The following is an 8614-nucleotide window of genomic DNA, read 5'->3' as shown; positions in this document are numbered from 1 at the left end:
ACTTACTGTAGAGGTTAGGGGTTAGGGTCAGAGAGACCGTCTGTAACTTACTGTAGAGGTTAGGGGTTAGGGTCAGAAAGACCGTCTGTAACTTACTGTAGAGGTTAGGGGTTAGGGTCAGAGAGACCGTCTGTAACTTACTGTAGAGGTTAGGGGATAGGGTCAGAGAGACCGTCTGTAACTTACTGTAGAGGTTAGGGGTTAGGGTCAGAGAGACCGTCAGTAACTTACTGTAGAGGTTAGGGGTTAGGGTCAGAGAGACCGTCTGTAACTTACTGTAGAGGTTAGGGGTTAGGGTCAGAGAGGCTGTCTGTAACTTACTGTAGAGGTTAGGGGTTAGGGTCAGACAGAGAGTCTGTAACTTAGTGTAGAGGTTAGGGGTTAGGGTCAGAGAGACCGTCTGTAACTTACTGTAGAGGTTAGGGGTTAGGGTCAGAGAGAGAGTCTGTAACTTACTGTAGAGGTTAGGGGTTAGGGTCAGAGAGACCGTCTGTAACTTACTGTAGAGGTTAGGGGTTAGGGTCAGAGAGACCGTCTGTAACTTACTGTAGAGGTTAGGGGTTAGGGTCAGAGAGAGAGTCTGTAACTTAGTGTAGAGGTTAGGGGTTAGGGTCAGAGAGAGAGTCTGTAACTTACTGTAGAGGTTAGGGGTTAGGGTCAGAGAGACCGTCTGTAACTTACTGTAGAGGTTAGGGGTTAGGGTCAGAGAGACCATCTGTAACTTACTGTAGAGGTTAGGGGTTAGGGTCAGAGAGACAGTCTGTAACTTACTGTAGAGGTTAGGGGTTAGGGTCAGAGAGAGAGTCTGTAACTTACTGTAGAGGTTAGGGGTTAGGGTCAGAGAGACCGTCTGTAACTTACTGTAGAGGTTAGGGGTTAGGGTCAGAGAGACCGTCTGTAACTTACTGTAGAGGTTAGGGGTTAGGGTCAGAGAGACCGTCTGTAACTTACTGTAGAGGTTAGGGGTTAGGGTCAGAGAGACGGTCTGTAACTTATTGTAGAGGTTAAGGGTTAGGGTCAGAGAGAGAGTCTGTAACTTACTGTAGAGGTTAGGGGTTAGGGTCAGAGAGTCCATCTGTAACTTACTGTAGAGGTTAGGGGTTAGGGTCATAGAGACCATCTGTAACTTACTGTAGAGGTTAGGGGTTAGGGTCAGAGAGACCGTCTGTAACTTACTGTAGAGGTTAGGGGTTAGGGTCAGAGAGACCGTCTGTAACTTACTGTAGAGGTTAGGGTTTAGGGTCAGAGAGAGGGTCTGTAACTTACTGTAGAGGTTAGGGGTTAGGGTCAGAGAGACCGTCTGTAACTTACTGTAGAGGTTAGGGGTTAGGGTCAGAGAGACCGTCTGTAACTTACTGTAGAGGTTAGGGGTTAGGGTCAGAGAGACCGTCTGTAACTTACTGTAGAGGTTAGGGGTTAGGGTCAGAGAGACCGTCTTTAACTTACTGTAGAGGTTAGGTGTTAGGGTCAGAGAGAGTCTGTAACTTACTGTAGTGGTTAGGGGTTAGGGTCAGAGAGACCGTCTGTAACTTACTGTAGAGGTTAGGGGTTAGGGTCAGAGAGAGAGTCTGTAACTTACTGTAGAGGTTAGGGGTAAGGGTCAGAGAGACCGTCTGTAACTTACTGTAGAGGTTAGGGGTTAGGGTCAGAGAGACCGTCTGTAACTTACTGTAGAGGTTAGGGGTTAGGGTCAGAGAGACCGTCTGTAACTTACTGTAGAGGTTAGGGGTTAGGGTCAGAGAGAGAGTCTGTAACTTACTGTAGAGGTTAGGGGTTAGGGTCAGAGAGACCGTCTGTAACTTACTGTAGAGGTTAGGGGTTAGGGTCAGAGAGAGAGTCTGTAACTTACTGTAGAGGTTAGGGGTTAGGGTCAGAGAGACCGTCTGTAACTTACTGTTGAGGTTAGGGGTTAGGGTCAGAGAGACCATCTGTAACTTACTGTAGAGGTTAGGGGTTAGGGTCAGAGAGAGAGTCTGTAACTTACTGTAGAGGTTAAGGGTTAGGGTCAGAGAGAGAGTCTGTAACTTACTGTAGAGGTTAGGGGTTAGGGTCAGAGAGACCGTCTGTAACTTACTGTAGAGGTTAGGGGTTAGGGTCAGAGAGACCGTCTGTAACTTACTGTAGAGGTTAGGGGTTAGGGTCAGAGAGACCATCTGTAACTTACTGTAGAGGTTAGGGGTTAGGGTCAGAGAGAGAGTATGTAACTTACTGTAGAGGTTAAGGGTTAGGGTCAGAGAGAGAGTCTGTAACTTACTGTAGAGGTTAGGGGTTAGGGTCAGAGAGACCGTCTGTAACTTACTGTAGAGGTTAGGGGTTAGGGTCAGAGAGACCATCTGTAACTTACTGTAGAGGTTAGGGGTTAGGGTCAGAGAGACCGTCTGTAACTTACTGTAGAGGTTAGGTGTTAGGGTCAGAGAGAGTCTGTAACTTACTGTAGTGGTTAGGGGTTAGGGTCAGAGAGACCGTCTGTAACTTACTGTAGAGGTTAGGGGTTAGGGTCAGAGAGAGAGTCTGTAACTTACTGTTGAGGTTAGGGGTTAGGGTCAGAGAGACCGTCTGTAACTTACTGTAGAGGTTAGGGGTTAGGGTCAGAGAGACTGTCTGTAACTTACTGTAGAGGTTAGGGGTTAGGGTCAGAGAGACCGTCTGTAACTTACTGCAGAGGTTAGGGGTTAGGGTCAGAGAGACCGTCTGTAACTTACTGTAGAGGTTAGGGGTTAGGGTCAGAGAGACCGTCTGTAACTTACTGTTGAGGTTAGGGTTTAGGGTCAGAGAGACCGTCTGTAACTTACTGTAGAGGTTAGGGGTTAGGGTCAGAGAGAGAGTCTGTAACTTACTGTAGAGGTTAGGGGTTAGGGTCAGAGAGACCGTCTGTAACTTACTGTAGAGGTTAGGGGTTAGGGTCAGAGAGACCGTCTGTAACTTACTGTAGAGGTTAGGGGTTAGGGTCAGAGAGACCGTCTGTAACTTAATGTTGAGGTTAGGGGTTAGGGTCAGAGAGACCATCTGTAATTTACTGTAGAGGTTAGGGGTTAGGGTCAGAGAGACCATCTGTAACTTACTGTAGAGGTTAGGGGTTAGGGTCAGAGAGAGAGTCTGTAACTTACTGTAGAGATTAGGGGTTAGGGTCAGAGAGACCGTCTGTAACTTACTGTAGAGGTTAGGGGTTAGGGTCAGAGAGACCGTCTGTAACTTACTGTAGAGGTTAGGGGTTAGGGTCAGAGAGACCGTCTGTAACTTACTGTAGAGGTTAGGGGTTAGGGTCAGAGAGAGAGTCTGTAACTTACTGTAGAGGTTAGGGGTTAGGGTCAGAGAGACCGTCTGTAACTTACTGTAGAGGTTAGGGGTTAGGGTCAGAGAGACCGTCTGTAACTTACTGTAGAGGTTAGGGGTTAGGGTCAGAGAGAGAGTCTGTAACTTACTGTAGAGGTTAGGGATTAGGGTCAGAGAGACCGTCTGTAACTTACTGTAGAGGTTAGGGGTTAGGGTCAGAGAGACCGTCTGTAACTTACTGTAGAGGTTAGGGGTTAGGGTCAGAGAGAGAGTCTGTAACTTACTGTAGAGGTTAGGGGTTAGGGTCAGAGAGACCGTCTGTAACTTACTGTAGAGGTTAGGGGTTAGGGTCAGAGAGACCGTCTGTAACTTACTGTAGAGGTTAGGGGTTAGGGTCAGAGAGAGAGTCTGTAACTTACTGTAGAGGTTAGGGATTAGGGTCAGAGAGACCGTCTGTAACTTACTGTAGAGGTTAGGGGTTAGGGTCAGAGAGACCGTCTGTAACTTACTGTAGAGGTTAGGGGTTAGGGTCAGAGAGACCGTCTGTAACTTACTGTAGAGGTTAGGGGTTAGGGTCAGAGAGAGAGTCTGTAACTTACTGTAGAGGTTAGGGGTTAGGGTCAGAGAGACCGTCTGTAACTTATTGTAGAGGTTAGGGGTTAGGGTCAGAGAGACCGTCTGTAACTTACTGTAGAGGTTAGGGGTTAGGGTCAGAGAGACCGTCTGTAACTTACTGTAGAGGTTAGGGGTTAGGGTCAGAGAGACCATCTGTAACTTACTGTAGAGGTTAGGGGTTAGGGTCAGAGAGACCGTCTGTAACTTACAGTAGAGGTTAGGGGTTAGGGTCAGAGAGACCGTCTGTAACTTACTGTAGAGGTTAGGGGTTAGGGTCAGAGAGACCGTCTGTAACTTACTGTAGAGGTTAGGGGTTAGGGTCAGAGAGACCATCTGTAATTTACTGTAGAGGTTAGGGGTTAGGGTCAGAGATAGAGTATGTAACTTACTGTAGAGGTTAAGGGTTAGGGTCAGAGAGAGAGTCTGTAACTTACTGTAGAGGTTAGGGGTTAGGGTCAGAGAGACCGTCTGTAACTTACTGTAGAGGTTAGGGGTTAGGGTCAGAGAGACCGTCTGTAACTTACTGTAGAGGTTAGGGGTTAGGGTCAGAGAGAGAGTCTGTAACTTACTGTAGAGGTTAGGGGTTAGGGTCAGAGAGACCGTCTGTAACTTACTGTTGAGGTTAGGGGTTAGGGTCAGAGAGACCATCTGTAACTTACTGTAGAGGTTAGGGGTTAGGGTCAGAGAGAGAGTCTGTAACTTACTGTAGAGGTTAAGGGTTAGGGTCAGAGAGAGAGTCTGTAACTTACTGTAGAGGTTAGGGGTTAGGGTCAGAGAGACCGTCTGTAACTTACTGTAGAGGTTAGGGGTTAGGGTCAGAGAGACCGTCTGTAACTTACTGTAGAGGTTAGGGGTTAGGGTCAGAGAGACCATCTGTAACTTACTGTAGAGGTTAGGGGTTAGGGTCAGAGAGAGAGTATGTAACTTACTGTAGAGGTTAAGGGTTAGGGTCAGAGAGAGAGTCTGTAACTTACTGTAGAGGTTAGGGGTTAGGGTCAGAGAGACCGTCTGTAACTTACTGTAGAGGTTAGGGGTTAGGGTCAGAGAGACCATCTGTAACTTACTGTAGAGGTTAGGGGTTAGGGTCAGAGAGACCGTCTGTAACTTACTGTAGAGGTTAGGTGTTAGGGTCAGAGAGAGTCTGTAACTTACTGTAGTGGTTAGGGGTTAGGGTCAGAGAGACCGTCTGTAACTTACTGTAGAGGTTAGGGGTTAGGGTCAGAGAGAGAGTCTGTAACTTACTGTTGAGGTTAGGGGTTAGGGTCAGAGAGACCGTCTGTAACTTACTGTAGAGGTTAGGGGTTAGGGTCAGAGAGACTGTCTGTAACTTACTGTAGAGGTTAGGGGTTAGGGTCAGAGAGACCGTCTGTAACTTACTGCAGAGGTTAGGGGTTAGGGTCAGAGAGACCGTCTGTAACTTACTGTAGAGGTTAGGGGTTAGGGTCAGAGAGACCGTCTGTAACTTACTGTTGAGGTTAGGGTTTAGGGTCAGAGAGACCGTCTGTAACTTACTGTAGAGGTTAGGGGTTAGGGTCAGAGAGAGAGTCTGTAACTTACTGTAGAGGTTAGGGGTTAGGGTCAGAGAGACCGTCTGTAACTTACTGTAGAGGTTAGGGGTTAGGGTCAGAGAGACCGTCTGTAACTTACTGTAGAGGTTAGGGGTTAGGGTCAGAGAGACCGTCTGTAACTTAATGTTGAGGTTAGGGGTTAGGGTCAGAGAGACCATCTGTAATTTACTGTAGAGGTTAGGGGTTAGGGTCAGAGAGACCATCTGTAACTTACTGTAGAGGTTAGGGGTTAGGGTCAGAGAGAGAGTCTGTAACTTACTGTAGAGATTAGGGGTTAGGGTCAGAGAGACCGTCTGTAACTTACTGTAGAGGTTAGGGGTTAGGGTCAGAGAGACCGTCTGTAACTTACTGTAGAGGTTAGGGGTTAGGGTCAGAGAGACCGTCTGTAACTTACTGTAGAGGTTAGGGGTTAGGGTCAGAGAGAGAGTCTGTAACTTACTGTAGAGGTTAGGGGTTAGGGTCAGAGAGACCGTCTGTAACTTACTGTAGAGGTTAGGGGTTAGGGTCAGAGAGACCGTCTGTAACTTACTGTAGAGGTTAGGGGTTAGGGTCAGAGAGAGAGTCTGTAACTTACTGTAGAGGTTAGGGATTAGGGTCAGAGAGACCGTCTGTAACTTACTGTAGAGGTTAGGGGTTAGGGTCAGAGAGACCGTCTGTAACTTACTGTAGAGGTTAGGGGTTAGGGTCAGAGAGAGAGTCTGTAACTTACTGTAGAGGTTAGGGGTTAGGGTCAGAGAGACCGTCTGTAACTTACTGTAGAGGTTAGGGGTTAGGGTCAGAGAGACCGTCTGTAACTTACTGTAGAGGTTAGGGGTTAGGGTCAGAGAGAGAGTCTGTAACTTACTGTAGAGGTTAGGGATTAGGGTCAGAGAGACCGTCTGTAACTTACTGTAGAGGTTAGGGGTTAGGGTCAGAGAGACCGTCTGTAACTTACTGTAGAGGTTAGGGGTTAGGGTCAGAGAGACCGTCTGTAACTTACTGTAGAGGTTAGGGGTTAGGGTCAGAGAGAGAGTCTGTAACTTACTGTAGAGGTTAGGGGTTAGGGTCAGAGAGACCGTCTGTAACTTATTGTAGAGGTTAGGGGTTAGGGTCAGAGAGACCGTCTGTAACTTACTGTAGAGGTTAGGGGTTAGGGTCAGAGAGACCGTCTGTAACTTACTGTAGAGGTTAGGGGTTAGGGTCAGAGAGACCGTCTGTAACTTACTGTAGAGGTTAGGGGTTAGGGTCAGAGAGACCGTCTGTAACTTACAGTAGAGGTTAGGGGTTAGGGTCAGAGAGACCGTCTGTAACTTACTGTAGAGGTTAGGGGTTAGGGTCAGAGAGACCGTCTGTAACTTACTGTAGAGGTTAGGGGTTAGGGTCAGAGAGACCATCTGTAATTTACTGTAGAGGTTAGGGGTTAGGGTCAGAGATAGAGTATGTAACTTACTGTAGAGGTTAAGGGTTAGGGTCAGAGAGAGAGTCTGTAACTTACTGTAGAGGTTAGGGGTTAGGGTCAGAGAGACCGTCTGTAACTTACTGTAGAGGTTAGGGGTTAGGGTCAGAGAGACCGTCTGTAACTTACTGTAGAGGTTAGGGGTTAGGGTCAGAGAGAGAGTCTGTAACTTACTGTAGAGGTTAGGGGTTAGGGTCAGAGAGACCGTCTGTAACTTACTGTAGGGGTTAGGGGTTAGGGTCAGAGAGAGAGTCTGTAACTTACTGTAGAGGTTAGGGGTTAGGGTCAGAGAGACCGTCTGTAACTTACTGTAGAGGTTAGGGGTTAGGGTCAGAGAGACCGTCTGTAACTTACTGTAGAGGTTAGGGGTTAGGGTCAGAGAGACCGTCTGTAACTTACTGTTGAGGTAAGGGGTTAGGGTCAGAGAGACCATCTGTAACTTACTGTAGAGGTTAGGGGTTAGGGTCAGAGAGAGAGTCTGTAACTTACTGTAGAGGTTAGAGGTTAGGGTCAGAGAGAGAGTCTGTAACTTACTGTAGAGATTAGGGGTTAGGGTCAGAGAGAGAGTCTGTAACTTACTGTAGAGGTTAGGGATTAGGGTCAGAGAGACCGTCTGTAACTTACTGTAGAGGTTAGGGGTTAGGGTCAGAGAGACCGTCTGTAACTTACTGTAGAGGTTAGGGGTTAGGGTCAGAGAGACCGTCTGTAACTTACTGTAGAGGTTAGGGGTTAGGGTCAGAGAGACCGTCTGTAACTTACTGTAGAGGTTAGGGGTTAGGGTCAGAGAGACCGTCTGTAACTTACTGTAGAGGTTAGGGGTTAGGGTCAGAGAGACCGTCTGTAACTTACTGTAGAGGTTAGGGTTTAGGGTCAGAGAGACCGTCTGTAACTTACTGTAGAGGTTAGGAGTTAGGGTCAGAGAGACCGTCTGTAACTTACTGTAGAGGTTAGGGGTTAGGGTCAGAGAGACCGTCTGTAACTTACTGTAGAGGTTAGGGGTTAGGGTCAGAGAGACCGTCTGTAACTTACTGTAGAGGTTAGGGGTTAGGGTCAGAGAGACCGTCTGTAACTTACTGTAGAGGTTAGGGGTTAGGGTCAGAGAGACCGTCTGTAACTTACTGTAGAGGTTAGGGGTTAGGGTCAGAGAGACCGTCTGTAACTTACTGTAGAGGTTAGGGTTTAGGGTCAGAGAGACCGTCTGTAACTTACTGTTGAGGTTAGGGGTTAGGGTCAGAGAGACCATCTGTAACTTACTGTAGAGGTTAGGGGTTAGGGTCAGAGAGAGAGTATGTAACTTACTGTAGAGGTTAAGTGTTAGGGTCAGAGAGAGAGTCTGTAACTTACTGTAGAGGTTAGGGGTTAGGGTCAGAGAGACCGTCTGTAACTTACTGTAGAGGTTAGGGGTTAGGGTCAGAGAGACCATCTGTAACTTACTGTAGAGGTTAGGGGTTAGGGTCAGAGAGACCGTCTGTAACTTACTGTAGAGGTTAGGTGTTAGGGTCAGAGAGAGTCTGTAACTTACTGTAGTGGTTAGGGGTTAGGGTCAGAGAGACCGTCTGTAACTTACTGTAGAGGTTAGGGGTTAGGGTCAGAGAGAGAGTCTGTAACTTACTGTAGAGGTTAGGGGTTAGGGTCAGAGAGACCGTCTGTAACTTGCTGTAGAGGTTAGGGGTTAGGGTCAGAGAGACCGTCTGTAACTTACTGTAGAGGTTAGGGGTTAGGG

At 47.6% G+C, this 8614-nt stretch overlaps 1 long non-coding RNA gene across 6 annotated transcripts; it reads left to right on the top strand.

Annotated features, from left to right (window-relative positions):
- The first annotated feature begins 1359 nt into the window (after nt 1-1359).
- LOC311122869 lies at nt 1360-7574 on the top strand. 6 transcript variants are annotated; one of them, XR_014612512.1, is made up of 3 exons: nt 1360-2619; nt 2800-6487; nt 6893-7574. It is a non-coding gene; the product is annotated as an uncharacterized lncRNA (long non-coding RNA). The 6 variants fall into 6 exon arrangements; XR_014612513.1 differs by having other exon boundaries at nt 1360-3069; nt 3250-6487; XR_014612514.1 differs by having other exon boundaries at nt 1360-3879; nt 4285-6487.
- The last annotated feature ends 1040 nt before the right edge of the window (nt 7575-8614 follow it).

Source organism: Coregonus lavaretus (assembly GCF_964263955.1).
Source record: "Coregonus lavaretus genome assembly, contig: HAP1_SCAFFOLD_909, whole genome shotgun sequence".
NCBI lineage: Eukaryota > Metazoa > Chordata > Actinopteri > Salmoniformes > Salmonidae > Coregonus > Coregonus lavaretus.
Note: the sequence above shows the minus strand (reverse complement) of the source record. Positions and strands in the feature narration are given on the sequence as shown.